The 15,055-nt window shown below is 43.4% G+C and overlaps 1 pseudogene; it reads right to left on the bottom strand.

Moving 5' to 3' along the window:
- Positions 1–221: 221 nt before the first annotated feature.
- On the bottom strand, positions 222–2,104 carry LOC146889303 (PDZ domain-containing protein 4 pseudogene; annotated as a pseudogene).
- Positions 2,105–15,055: the final 12,951 nt, after the last annotated feature.

The raw sequence follows: 15,055 nt of genomic DNA, 5'->3' as shown, positions 1-15,055 counted from the left end.
TATGCTGGCCATTGACTTAGCCTCTTCGGGAGAAGGAAATATGTGGTGGAAGAGTAGTGTCTGTTCTAGGGGTTTTCTACTACCAAAGTCCTGTGCACACATACAAATACAGGTGTGTGCATGAGCACAGCGTGCAAGCACACACATAGACACACACTAGCTTCTAAGGGAGGGTGTGGGACAGGATCTTTAGGTCTGGACTGGGCTCTTGCTGGAGCAGCTTAGACATTGGTGACAGAGAGCAGAGGGTTGTAGATCCTTTTTGCATCAGCTGAGCGGGCACCGTGGGCCAGCATCTCTTAGATGGTGATACCGTCATCCAGGATCTTCTTGTTTCACTTCTTCATGGTCTTAAGGTGTGTCAGGGCAATAATGTTGAGCTCAGGCTTGCTGTTACCATTCTGCTGCTCCTGCAGACACTCCAGGCTGCTCTGAGTCATCAACTCATGCCTCTCCCATTGCTCCGGTGCTCAGATCAGGTGCTCTTCCTCTCCTTCTTGCTCCAATAGCGGCCCATCTTCATCTCACTCACTGTATCATCATCAGTGCTCACGCTGCTGCGCTCTTCCCGGATTGTCAGGGCCCTAGCACAGGCTGCTTGGCCACATAGCAGGTTACATCACTTCACACCTTCATCTTCCATTCCATATAGTGTTCTTTGACAACTGCGACCACCACCCCACCCACCTGGGGACCATTAGCCAAGCTCAAGGAGTCATGGCCCAGATCCTCCAGGGTATGTGGCGGGGTCAACTGCACACAGCTCTGGTACAGCTCACTCTCCTGGCCACGATGATGACTGGAAAGGTAAGGGCTGCCTTCGGGGCCTACATGCTCCAGAGTAACACCTGTCTTGGTGCTGAGTCAGACATGCTCCTCTGTGTGCTGTCTCCAGCCCACCTCAGGATCCGAGAGAGTGATCAGAACATGGCAGGGCTTCCAGGTGAAGGAGACCTTTGGGGTGGGTGGTGACAGGAAGACCAGAAAGGGTCAGGATCAAATTGGAATTGCCAGCAGCAGATCGCTTCAGGGGGATCTGGGGCAAAAGCTCCATGAGCAGCCGAGTGCTCCGGCAACTCTCCCCAATGCTGTGCTATCCTTGTCTGATTTCTCTGGCAGTTCAGAGATATCAGACAGTTGGTGCTTTGGGGGCTCACTGGCTGCCAGGTCATAGAGGTTCACTTCCTCTAGCAGCCAAGCCTTCATACTGCATTCCCACAACTGCTGCATCTTCTGTGCCCGCAATATGTTATGGCACTTGAACTCTGGCTGCCGAAGCTCCTCTTCCAGCATGGCCATCTCATGACCTAGGTTCTCATTGCGGTTGACGTCCAGTGCACTGTTGCCAGTGGAGGCCTGGTAAAAGAAGAAGCCTAACTGGTTACCATTCTCCAGGTGGCACTTGATCTCCAGCAGCTCCCTTTAGCGTTCATACTCCTCATCAGTGAACCCAGGCAAGTCAGCCCCTCCCAGTCCTGACCCCTCAACCAGCAGAGAGTTCATGCCGAAGTGGATGTCTCTGTTCTGCAGGGCATCCCCTTGCAAGCCAAACTTGAGCCGGCTTCCTTGGGTGCTGGTGGTGCTGGGGGCTCATCCCCCAGCAGGTCCTGTTCAGAGCTATCTTCATTTCAGGTACTCTCATCAGAACGGCCCACCCTGCTGGCCAGATCCTGTCTCCTGTCTCTTGCTCAAGCCTGGGCCCCCATCAGGACCACCCTTCTCTTCATTTCCAGTCTACTGGGAAGGGGGTGACTTCAGCTTCCTGACACGAAGGCCCCCTTCATTCTCAGACCCAATGTCATCTAGAAGTCATCTCTGTCACTGTCATTCCACGATTTTGCTAGCTGGCTCTCAGGCTGGGCCACAAGCAGGGAGATATTGATGTTTTCTTCCTGGCTCAGGATTGCCACTGCCTCCTCTTGGTTCTGGACATCCATTCCATTAATCTCTCCAACGGAGATGCCCAGGTCCTCCTCATCATCTGTGCGGTAGCCAACATCAGACCCAGCTTGTCTTGGTGACTATTTTTACACAGCTCCACCTCCTGAAGCATCACTTTATACTGCTCCTCCGGTTTCTGGACCACACACATATTAAATCCCATGGTGCTGGTCAGAAGGGAAAAAAGAGGTCAGAAAGAGGAAAGCATCTTTCACTGGCAGACGCTTGGGACTACAGGTCCAGGGCCAGAGCTCTGAGCCATACACTACCCTACCGCAAGGTAAGGTAGTGTACCTAGCAGGGTAGGGGAACGTGCCACCAAGAGGAAGGCAACTCCACAGCCCTCATCTTAGCTCTGACTTGTTTCTGTGTACCTGGACCTATCTGTATTTCCCACGTGGCTTGCTGGAGTTGGCTACCCAGGGGCTATTTTAGATGTGGGCTGACTTTCCCTGGGGTCAGAAGATTATTCAAGGTTTCCTGATTAAACTGCAATTGAGAAGACTCCAGTGTTGCGTTTTTCTTTGCTGGCCAAAGTGACGCAACACAGGCGAAAGGGTTAGAGGCATCCATCTCCCACTGTTAGGAGTCCCACAGGTACCCCAAGCTAAATAACTGCAGCCTATAAGCAGAAAATCTGAAACATATTCATGCAGGCTCGGTTTTTCCCACTTTAGTCTCTGTGAGCACCTATGAACACTGCATACTTGATCCTGATGGATCATGTTTTTCTGGAGTCCTTGACCCTCTGCCTCCTACAATCATTCCTCCTCTTCTTCTGTAGGGTTTCCAGTGCTCCATTTAATGCTTGCCTCAGCTTCATTTAGTTGCCAGAGAAAGCTCCTCTGGTGTTAATGGAGCTAGGCACAGAACTATGAGTATAGCAGAATAATTAGGAATAATTTTATTGATTTCTGTTTTTGTTTTAATAAATTGTATTTTTCTCTAGGAGTCTGTGAAATTCTACTTCAGGTGTATGTTCAAAATGTAAAGCTGGGTCTTGAGGTAGATTGTTTCTGTATTTTTTAACAACTGCTGTACCAATTTCCAAAGTGGCTGTACAAGTTTGCACTCTGACCAGAAGGGAGACAGTGAAATCATTAAGTTTGCAGGCAAATAAATGGAACTGGAAACACTGCTGCACAGGTCCTGTAAGCCACAACATTTTCTGCATCTAGCTACAGGGACATTGGCGCAAGCATCTTCTCAAGGACAAAGCTCTAGATCGTTCTCCTGCTGGCAACAGGAGCACAGAGCTGAGGTGGCAGGAGCTTGGAGCTAGTGCGGTGACCATCCCTGCAGGAGAAAAGGAACAAATGTTTGTGGCTGAGCTGAGACTGTGATTGATGTTCATTGGCCTTGAGTTTGGACACACACTTCAGAAATAATGGTCCCTAGCAGCTCCAGTACCCTAGATGCTTGAATGCTTTCATCTCTAACTCAGTTGTGGGAAAAGGGCATGAATTTCCCTCCCTGGAGGGAGGCTTCAGTCTATTATTTCTGCATCTCAGTCCCCCACATGGTATCACCTCATTTTTACTTGACTTTAAATATTTATTCATTTTTTAGAAAATATTGTTATGTACATGTATGTGTTTGTGAGCCATAAGGAGAGCTCAGTCCCCCCACATGGTGTCACCTCATTTTTACTTCACTTTATATATTTATTCATTTTTTAATAAAATATTTTATGTATATGTGTGTATGTTATGTACAGGTGTCCACAGCAGCCTGAAGGGGCCTTGAAGCACTGGAGCCGGAGTTGCAGGTGGTTATGAGCTGCCTTATGTGAGTGCTGGGACCCAAACTGAGGACTTCTGCAAGTGTAGCAAGAACTCTTAGATTATGAGTCATCTTCCAGTTCAAACTTAAATTTCGTTGTTTTTTTTTTTTTTGAAATGCAGTCTCACTGTTTATCTCTGGCTTTCCTGGAACTCACTGTTTAGGTTAAAGCTTCACCTCAGCCCCTGACATCCATATATCCAAAGAGTGTGGAATGTATGGGTAGAAACTTCTACCCCAAACCCCATCCCCTGGGAGTTGCCTCAGGCCAGACTACACCTCCAAGAAAGCCTGCCAAACAATGGCCCCTCCCTGAGATGCTCAAGACCACTCCCACAGGGTATTTAAACTGCCACCCAGAGAAGGAACATGTGGTTTCCTCTCTGTGGGCTGGAATGCTACATGGGAGTGCTGGGATCCACTAAATCTGGGCTTTTGCTAATTTAATTTGATTTGGTCTGATTTGCATAAGTGGAGAGCTTTATCGGGCCAACACAATTTTTCCCTCACTGTGTAGCCCAGGTTGGCCTTGAACTCAGAAACATCTGCCTGCCTCTGCCTCCCAAGTAAGTGGTGGGGTTAAAGGCATGTGCCACCATGCTCAGACCAAATTTATTTGGATACTTTGCTTAATATTTTCACTTTGTCTTAAATCAACCCTTTGAACAATGACTGACTCTAAGAAAGACTCAGGCTCACATAGAGACTGTAAAGTTATCTACACTGGGGCCCAGAAAGAGCCCTCAGTGGTAGGAACACTTGCTGCTCTTACAGAGTTCCACGCCCAACACCCACATGGTGGCTCATAATCATCTCCAATGCTAGTTGTGGAGAATCCAATGCTTCTGCAGGTACCCGGCACACACATGTTTTATGTTATGCCCAGATCACAGAGTCCCCCAAAACTGACAAGGAGACTGAGTTCTGTGTGTCAAAGCAAAGAGCCTTTATTCAAGCTGAAGCTTGGACTGTCTTCTGTCTGAAGCAGCATTTGGGAGCCGAGAGTGCCAAGCCCAGTCAGGGTATGACTTTTATAATAGTAGAGGTTGAGGTGCCAGGATTTCCAGGATTCAGGATTCTGATTGGCTGACATTTATCTAGGGGGTCTTGGTAAAAGGAGAATAAGTGAGTCCTGGGCTTGGGCACATCTTTGGTCTTTTCGCATCTAATGGTTGGAAAGTCAAGTACTTCCCTTTAGATGTTAGTGGTCCCTGGGGGGTTCTAGCTTATGGCTTTTACTGATTCCTGTGTTGGCTGCCATGGCCTTGTGTGGCCTACACCTGATGTGGGGCCTGACTTGGTCCCACATTTTTTACACATCCATGCAGGTAAAATACTCATGCACATAAAATCAATCAATCAAGGTCATGCGTGTGTACTCTCGCTAATCTTAATAAACTCCCTGACTTTGCTTCATTCTGTGTAATATGACGTGGGCCGGCTTGTTGGGGTATCTGTCCCGCCCGGTACCCCACGCCGGCATGCCCCAAAGAGAAATCAATCACACAGGGATCTCTATAAGTTATAAAACTGATTGGCTCATTTGGTCAGCCTTCTTATTAGTTCTTATGACTTATCTTAATCCATTATTCTAATCTATTTTAGCCATACGGCTCCGTACCTTTCTCAGCTGGGCAAGTTACATGCTGCCTCTTCAGTGGTCTGCGCAGGAGTGCTGAGGGAGCTCTGCTTACAGAATACTCCCAGTCTCTTTGCTCCACCCCTACTTCCTGTCTGGCTTTCCCACCTATACTGCCTGCCTGGCCAATCAGCGTTTTATTAAAATATGATTGACAGAATGAAGATAATTCTCCCACACCAATTCTGACTTTTCTTTTTCCTTTTTTTTTCAAGACAGGGTTTCTTGTGTCTTAGTGCTGGCTGTTCTGGAACTTGTGTTGTAGATTGGGCTGGCCTCATACTCAGAAAGATCCACCTGCCTCTGCCTCTCAAGTGGTCGAATTAAAGGCCTTTCCTACTGTGGACATCCTATTTTGACTTTTCTTAAAAGTCTTAACTCCCTTTAAGAGCCCACATCAAAGAACAGGTTTAAAAAATTGCAGGTCACCATTTGGGGCTCCTCAGATTGCTGTACTGTGCTGGCCAGGCTCCACCAAATGGTACTCCCTGTTTCCTGTTTGATTTAATTCCTCTGTAATTCCCTTTCACAGCATCAGGTAACCCAGACTGCTTTAGAACTTGATCATTAAGTATAGGCATGAATTGGGACTTAAAGGTCTTCAGCACAGCAACCTAGTATGTGCCTAGGCCTGGATTCCAGAACAGTCTTTCTCAGAGGGGTAAAAATCAAAATAAGAAACAGACTTTTTGAGCCAGGTGGTAGTGCAAATGCCTTTAATTCCAAGCACTTGGGAGGCAGAGGCAGGTAGATTTCTTGATTTTAAGACAAGCCTAGTCTACATGAGCTAGATCTAGTTGAGGCTCCAAAGCTACAGAGAAACCCTGTCTCAAAAAACCAGAAAACAAACAAAAAAGAAACAAGCTTTATTGAGGGGATACTAGCCCACTCAAGCACACAGCTCTGGCAGGCCTTGCCCTTCTCCACAATGCCCTCTGACTGGCTAATAATTCTTTGATTACACTCCTGAAACTAACAACCAAGGTCTATTCCCTTATTTGACCACTTCTTCCTACTAAGGCAGATTATCAAAGTCCAATTTAAGAATTAAATATCATATCAGAGTGCCCCCTGTCATATTCACCAAGCAGTGGTGGCACACGTCTTTAATTCCACCACTTGGGAAGCAGAGGCAGGTAGATATCTGTGAGTTTGAGGCTAGCATGGTGCACATGATTATTTCCAGAACAGCTAGGGCTGTTCCACAGAGAAACTCTGTCTTGAAAACCCAAGGGGGCAAAAGAAAAAAAAAGAAAAAAAAGGGCTGATAAATGTCTGTGTAGATCTGGTCCATGGGGAACAGGGCTTTAAGATAGAATAAGGAAGTCCAACTGTGGCACATTTTTGTGAAGTGCTTGGGAGGCTGGGGCAGAGGGATGGTAAAATCTCCCACTTAAAAAGAGATACATTAGGGGCTGGTGAGATGGGTCAGTGGTTAGGACCACTAATGGTTCTTCCAGAGGACCTGGGTTCTATTCCTAGCACCCACATGGCAGCTCACAACTGTCTGTAACTCTAAGATCTGACAACCTCACACAGTCATACATGTAGGCAAAACACCAACGCACATAAACTAAAACTAAAATAATTTTTTAAAAATATAGCCAGTTGACAGCCCCTCCCCCCTCAGTTTCTGCAGCAGGGTCTTCGGTGTTTCACGGGACCCCTCCCTGTCCCCACTGTGGCCATCCTTTTTTCTCCTGGGTCCTGGAAATAACAGCTATCCCTGTTGCAGTGCTGAGGATTTCTACCCAGAGAGATATCCCTGCTGCAGTGTTGAGGAGTTCTATCCAGAGAGTGCTGAGGAGTTCTATCCAGAGAGTGCTGAGGAGTTTCATCCAGAGAGGAGGAGATGGGCAGGCGCCAATGCAAGAATTCCTCCAACAAGCTGAAAGGCAACATGACATCTCTAGAATCCAGGGATCACAAAACTAGAAGAATTGAACACCCTACTCCAGAAGAAATAGAAGAAATCGACTCTAAGCGGATCTTTATGAAAATAATAGAGGAACTTAAACAGAAGGTGAAAATCTGCTGTAAAGAAATGGAAGATAAGTGTAACAAAAAGAATGAGGAAATGAGTAAAGAAATGGAAAAGAAATATACCAAAAAGTTTGAAGAAATGAGTAAATCCATAAATGAAATTCTGGGAAACCAAGAAAAAACAATCAAACATGTAATGGAAACAGTTCAAGATTTGAAAACTGAAATGGAGTCAATGAAGAAATCACAAACCGAGGGCCGGCTGGCTATGGAAAATCTAGGTAAACGAACAGAGACTTCAAAAACAAGCATAACCAACAGAATACAAGAGACAGAAGAAAGAATCTCAGACTCTGAAAACACCATAGAGAAATTAAACGCTCTAATCAAAGAAAACAGCAAATCCAACAAATTCTCATCACAAAACATTCAGGAAATGTGGAACACAATAAAAAAAACCAAATCTAAGAGTAATTGGGGTAGAAGAAGGAGAAGAATTGCAGATCAAAGGTCCAGAAAATATATTCAACAAAATTATAGAAGAAAACTTCCCCAACCAAAAGAACAATATCCCTATGAAGGTTCAAGAAGCACACAGAACACCGAATAGACTGGATCAAAAAAAAAAATCCCCTTGCCATATAATAATCAAAACACAAAGCATTCAGATTAAAGAAAGAATATTAAGAGCTGCAAAGGAAAATGGTCAAGTAACTTATAAAGGTAAACCTATCAGACTTACACCAGACTGATCTTCTGAAACCATGAAAGCCAGAAGTTCCTGGATAGAGGTACTGCAGAAAATAAGGTACCATGGATGCAAGCCCAGACTACTATACCCAGCCAAGCTATTGTTCACTATCAACGGAGAAAACAAAATATTCCAGGATAAAAACAAATTCAAACAATATGTAGCTACAAATCCAGCCTTACAGAAAGTATTAGAAGGCAGATCACAACTTTCCCAACACCGCCTACAATAACTCAGACATCTAGTGACACTTTACAAGCATAACTCAAAGAAGGGAAAAACATACACTCTACTACTCCCCCCCCAAAAAATATAACCGGAGTCAACAACCACTGGTCATTAATATCACTTAATATCAATGGACTCAATTCACCTATAAAATGGCACAGACTTAGAGATTGGATACGAAAACAGTATCCAACATTCTGCTGTTTACAAGAAACACACCTCAGCCACAAAGACAGACATCTACTCAGAGTAAAGGACTGGAAAAAGGTTTTCCAAAAAAAAGGACCTAAGAAACAAGCAGGTGTGGCCATTCGAATATCTAATAAAATTGACTTCAAACTAAAATCTATCAGAAGAGATAGATATGGACATTTCATACTCATAACAGGAACAATTCATCAGGAGGAAGTCTCAATCCTGAATATCTATGCCCCTAATATAAAGGCACCCACTTATGTAAAAGAAACACTTCTAGAACTCAAGGCAGTCATCAAACCACACACACTAATAGTAGGAAACTTCAACACTCCTCTCTCATCAATGGACAGGTCAATCAGACAGAAACCTAACGGAGAAATAAGAGATTTATTGGAGGTACTGAATCAAATGGACTTAACAGACACCTATAGAACACTCCACCCAAATAGGAAAGAATATACCTTCTTCTCTGTAGCCCATGGAACCTTCTCAAAAATTGACCACATACTCGGTAACAAAGCAAACTTCCACAGATACAAAAGAATATTAGTAACCACCTGTGTCTTGTCAGAACCATGGATTAAAGTTAGAATTCAACACCAATGGTACCCCTAGGAAGCCCACAAACTCAGGGAAGTTGAACAGTCAACTACTAAATCACCCCTGGGTCAAGGAAGAAATAAAGACAGAAATTAAAGTCTTCCTTGAATTTAATGAAAATAAAGACACAACATACTCAAACCTATGGGAAACTATGAAAGCAGTTCTAAGAGGAAAGTTCATAGCACTAAGTGCCCATTAAAGAAAACAGAGAAAGCACACATTGGAGACTTAACAGCACACTTGAAAGCTCTAGAAAAAAAAGAAGCTGATTCACCCAGAAGTAGTAGAAGAATGGAAATAATCAAACTGAGGGCTGAAATCAACAAAATAGATGCACAGAAAACAATCCAAAGAATCAATGAAACAAAAAGCTGGTTCTTGGAGAAATCAACAAGATCGACAAATCCCTATCCAAACTAATCAAACGGCAGAGAGAGAACATGCAAATTAATAAGATCAGAATTGAAAAGGGGGACATAACCACAGACACAGAGGAAATTAAGAGAATCATTAGATCTTACTACGAAAGTTTATATGCCACAAAGTTGGAAAATGTAAAAGAAATGGACATTTTTTTAGATAAGTACCATATACCAAAGTTGAACCAAGAACAGGTGAACAATCTAAATAGACCTGTTAGTCATGAAGAATTAGAAGAATAAATTAGAGATTTAATAAAAATCTCCCTACCAGAAAAAGCCCAGGACCAGATGGTTTCAATGCAGAATTCTACCAGAACTTCCAGGAAGAGCTAATACCTATACTCCTTAATGTATTCCACAATATAGAAAGAGAAGAGTCATTGCCAAACTCTTTTTATGAAGCTAGAGTTACTCTGATACCAAAACCACACAAAGACACAACCAAGAAAAAGAATTACAGGCCAATCTCACTGATAAACATCGATGCAAAAATTCTCAATAAAATACTGGCAAACCGAATCCAAGAACACATTAGAAAAATTATCCATTATGATCAAGTAGGCTTCATCCCAGAGATGCAGGGATGGCTCAACATACGCAAATCTATCAATGTAATCCATCATATAAATAAACTGAAAGAAAAAAATCATATGATCATTTCATTGGATGCTGAAAAAGCATTTGACAAAATTCAACACCCATTTATGATAAAGGTGTTGGAGAGACTGGGGATACAAGGATCATACCTAAATATAATAAAAGCAATATACAGCAAGCTGACAGCTAACATCAAATTGAAAGGAGAGAAACTCAAAGCCTTTCCACTAAAATCAGGAACACGACAAGGCTGTCCACTCTCTCCATACCTCTTCAATATAGTGCTTGAAGTTCTAGCCATAGCAATAAGACAACATAAGGAGATCAAGGGGATTCTAATTGGAAAGGATGAAGTTAAACTTTCGTTATTTGCTGACGATATGATAGTGTACATAAGCAACCCCAAAAACTCTACCAAAGAACTCCTACAGCTGATAAACACCTTTAGTAATGTGGCAGGATACGAGACCAAATCCAAAAAATCGGTTGCCCTCCTATACACAAAGGATAAAGAAGCAGAGAGGGAAATCAGAGAAACATCACCTTTCATGATAGCCACAAATAGCATAAAATACATTCGGTTACTCTAACCAAGGAAGTGAAAAACCTATTTGACAAGAACTTTAAGTCTTTGAAGAAAGAAAGTGAGGAGGATACCAGAAAATGGAAAGACCTCCCCTGCTCTTGGATTGGGAGAATCAACATAGTAAAAATGGCAATTCTACCAAAAGCAACCTATAGATTCAATGCAATCCCCATCAAAATCCCATCAAACTTCTTCATAGACCTTGAGAGAACAATAATCAAGTTTATATGACAAAACAAAAAACCCAGGCTAGCCAAAACAATCTTATACAATAAAGGAACTTCTGGAGGCATTACCATCCCTGACTTCAAACTCTACTACAGAGCTACAGTAGTGAAAACAGCTTGGTATTGGCAAAAGAACAGAGAAGTAGACCTCTGGAATCAAATAGAAGACCTGGATATTAACCCACAAACCTATGAACACCTAATTTTCGACAAGGGAGCTAAGGTATACAATGGAAGAAGGAAAGTATCTTTAACAAATGGTCCTGCCATAACTGGATGTCAACCTGTAGAAGAATGAAAGTAGATCCATATCTTTCACCATGCACAAAACTCAAGTCCAAATCGATTAAAGACATCAACATTAATTTGTCCACTTTGAACCTGATAGAAGAGAAAGTGGGAAGTAGTCTACAAGATATAGGCACAGGAGGCCACTTCCTAAGTAGACCCCCAGTAGCCCAGGCAATAAGAGAAACAGTGAATAAATGGGACCTACTGAAACTGAGAAGCTTCTGTAAAGCAAAGGACACTGTCACTAAGACAAAAAGGCTACCTTCTGACTGGGAGAAGATCTTCACAAACCCCTCATCAGACAAAGGTCTGATCTCCAAAATATACAAAGAACTCAAGAAACTAGACACTAAAACTCTAATTAACCCAATTAAAAAATGGGGTACTGATCTGAACAGAGAATTCACAACAAATGAACTTCGAATGGCCAGAAGACACTTAAGGTCATGCTCAACCTCCTTAGCGATCAGGGAAATGCAAATCAAAACCACTTTGAGATACTATCTTACACCTGTCAGAATAGCTAAACTCAAAAACACCAATGATAGCCTATGCTGGAGAGGATGTGGTGTGAGGGAACACTCATCCATTGTTGGTGGGAATGCAAACTTGTGCAGCCACTGTGGAAATCAGTGTGGCGGTTTCTCAGGAAACTGGGAGTCCACCTACCTCAGGACCGAGCAATTCCACTCTTGGGAATATACCCAGGAGATGCCCTATCATACTACAAAAGTATTTGTTCAACTATGTTCATAGCTGCACTATTTGTAATAGCTAGAACATGAAAACAACCTAGGTGCCCCTCAACAGAAGAATGGTTTAAAAAGGTGTGGAATATATACACATTAGAGTTTTACTCAGCGGTAAAAAACAACAACATCTTGAATTTTGCATGTGAATGGTTGGAAATAGAAAACGCTTTACTGAGTGAGGTAACCCAGACCCAAAAAGAGGAATATGGTATGTCCTCACTCCTAAGTGGATTCTAGCCATAGTTAAAGGTCTTTGAGTCTATAATTTGTGATCCTAGAGAAGCTAAATAAGAAGGTGAACATGAAGAAAATCATATAGTTATCCTCCTGGATATTAGAAGTAGGCAAGATTGCCAGGCAAACTTGGGTGCATGGGAGGTGGGGTGGTGGAAGTAAGGGGAGATGGTTAAGGAGAGGGGAGAGGGGGAGGATTGGGGATGGCATGGGGGAATGGGAGGGGGGAGGGAGGAAGGATGGTTATGGGAGCAGGGAAGTTTATATATCAACTAAGTGAATCATTTTAGGGTTTGCAAGAGAATTGATTCTGGAAGGGTCCCCAGGCCCAAGGAGAGGTCCCCAAATGGTATTCTGGGCAGCAGAATAGAGGGTGCCTAAACTGGCCTTGGCCCATAACCATACTGATGAATATTTTGCAGGTCACCACAGAACCTTCATATGGCGATGGATGGAGATAGAGACAGAGACACATATTGGAACACTGGACTTAACTCCCTAGGTCCAAATGAGAAACAGATTGAGGGAGATCGTGACCAAGGAAAGCAAAATCAGAGGGGCCCTTCATCCAACGATTGATGGAGATAGAGACGGAGACCCACATTGGAGCACTGGAAGTTAGGACCGCGAATGGTGCCTTCACCCTCTGATACAAGGTGACTGATCGAATGAGAGCTCAGCAGGGCCAGCTGGTCTGGGACTGAACGAGCATGTGATCAAACCAGATTCTCTGAATGTGGCTGACATGGGGGCTGTCTGAGCCTCCAAGGTCCTAATGAAGACTGAGAAGCCATTGACAATGGCACTGGGTCTTGTTTCGTCTGCATGGACTGGCATTTTGGGATCCTGGCCTGTTTGGATGCTCACCTTCCTGGACCTGGAGGGAGGCGAGAGGAACTTGGATTTTTCACAGGGCAGGAAACCCTGACTGCTCTTGGGAATGGTGAGGGAGGAGGAGAGAGAGAGTGGGGGGGAGCGGAAGGGTATTGGGAGGAGGGGAGGAAGTGGAAATAGTGTTTTCGGATACTTGAATAAACAAGTCTAACGGAAAAAAATATATAGCCAGTTGTTGGTGGCGTTTGCCTTTAATTCTAGACCTTGGGAGACAGACACAGATAGATCCCTCTGAGTTTGAGACCAGCAAGGGCTACAGAGCAAGTTCTAGGTTCCAAAGCAACAGAGAAACCCTGTCTCAAAACACAATAATAAATAAATAAATAAATAATAAAAAATACAATAACTTCTTTCGCTGATCCGACTTCCAGGAGCCCAGTTCAAGAGAGGGTGTAGAGATTATGAAGAAGGTGGGGGGGGGGTCAAGATAATGATGGGGAAACCCACAGAGACAGCTGACTTGAGCTTCTGGGAGCTCACAGTCTCTTAATGAATCGTTAGGAGCCCACTTGGGACCTACCCAGATCTTCTGAATTTGGCTGACATTTGTGTTCCTTGGTCTTTTGTGGGGCTCCTAGCAGTGAGGCCATGACCTGTACCTGATAGATTAACTGGCTCTTTAGAACCTATTCCCTATGGTGGAATATATATATATAATGTGTGTGAATACATACATATATGTGTGAATATGTATGTGAATATACATATAATTTATTATGTACACAGTATTCTGCCTCCATGTTTGCCTGCAGGCCAGAAGAAGACACCAGATCTCATTGTAGATGGTTTGAGCATCCATGTAGTTTCGAGGAATTGAACTAAGGACCTCTGGAAGACCAGTCACTGTTCCTAACCTTTGAGCCATCTCTCCAGCCCTGTCTTGTTCATTCTTGATGGGGGGCAGGGAAATGGAGCTTGGTCCTGCCTCCACCTGATAAGGAATGCTTTGTTGATTCCCATGGGAGGATTTACCCTATTTAAATGGAGACAGAGGAGGAGTGGAAGTTGTGGATAGGAGGGAGGTTGGGAAAGGAATTGAAAGAGAAGAGGGAGGGAAAACTGATTGGTATGTAAAATAAATAGAAAAAAATGATGAATTTATAAAGATAAATGCGCTAAGAGGTTGGGGTGAAGCAGTGGCAGGACAGAGATTTTGCATGCCGGTACCCCATAAAAAGAATAGCTGCATCTGTTAGTGTAAGTCTGTGATCACAGATACTCTGGAGACTTGAGTCAGGATATAAACCTTCAATGCCATCTCAGGGAACATAATGAGACACTGTCTAGAATTTAAACAGAAAGGGTTTCTGGGATCGTAGCTCAATGGTAGAGCATTTATCCCACATGTGAGACCCTAAATCCAATCCCTGGGACAGTGTAGGGTTGGTGAGATGGGTAAGGGTCCACCCAGTAAACAAGGGTCCTTAAAGCCAAGTCTGATGACCTGAGTTGGATCTGCAGCACCCACCAGATGGAAGAAGAGTGCTGACTCCCAAGGTTGCACTGAGCTTCACTTATATACATGGAATTCAAATATATATACAAAGTATAACAAAATTGACCTTAATTTTGTATTAATAACCAAGATCCATATTAATGCAAATCTCTATAGTATATCCACCTTTAAATGTAAAGAAACATTTACAAACAATATTTGGGAATATGGTCATAGACTTGTCCATACTGATTCTTGCTGTTTCGGGGCACTATTAATCAGGTGTTTCATGGTGTATCCTGTGTGCTAGATTCATCTCAGTCAGCAGTTGAGCAAAGTAATTTTTTGAGTGTGTTTACCACCTTTCAGGAGATGATACTCTAGTAAGTCTGGAAGCAATCCATAGGTTCTCATCCTCTGTGGAAACAAGAGAAGCACCTTTAATCCAAAGCACCATATCCTTAGACCCAAATTTGGAAGTCTTGATATATT

The sequence above is a fragment of the Myodes glareolus genome, chromosome 6, assembly GCF_982192425.1.
Source record: "Myodes glareolus chromosome 6, mMyoGla1.1, whole genome shotgun sequence".
NCBI classification, from domain to species: domain Eukaryota; kingdom Metazoa; phylum Chordata; class Mammalia; order Rodentia; family Cricetidae; genus Myodes; species Myodes glareolus.
The sequence above is the reverse complement of the archived record's forward strand: the minus strand, read 5'-3'. Positions and strand labels throughout refer to the sequence as shown.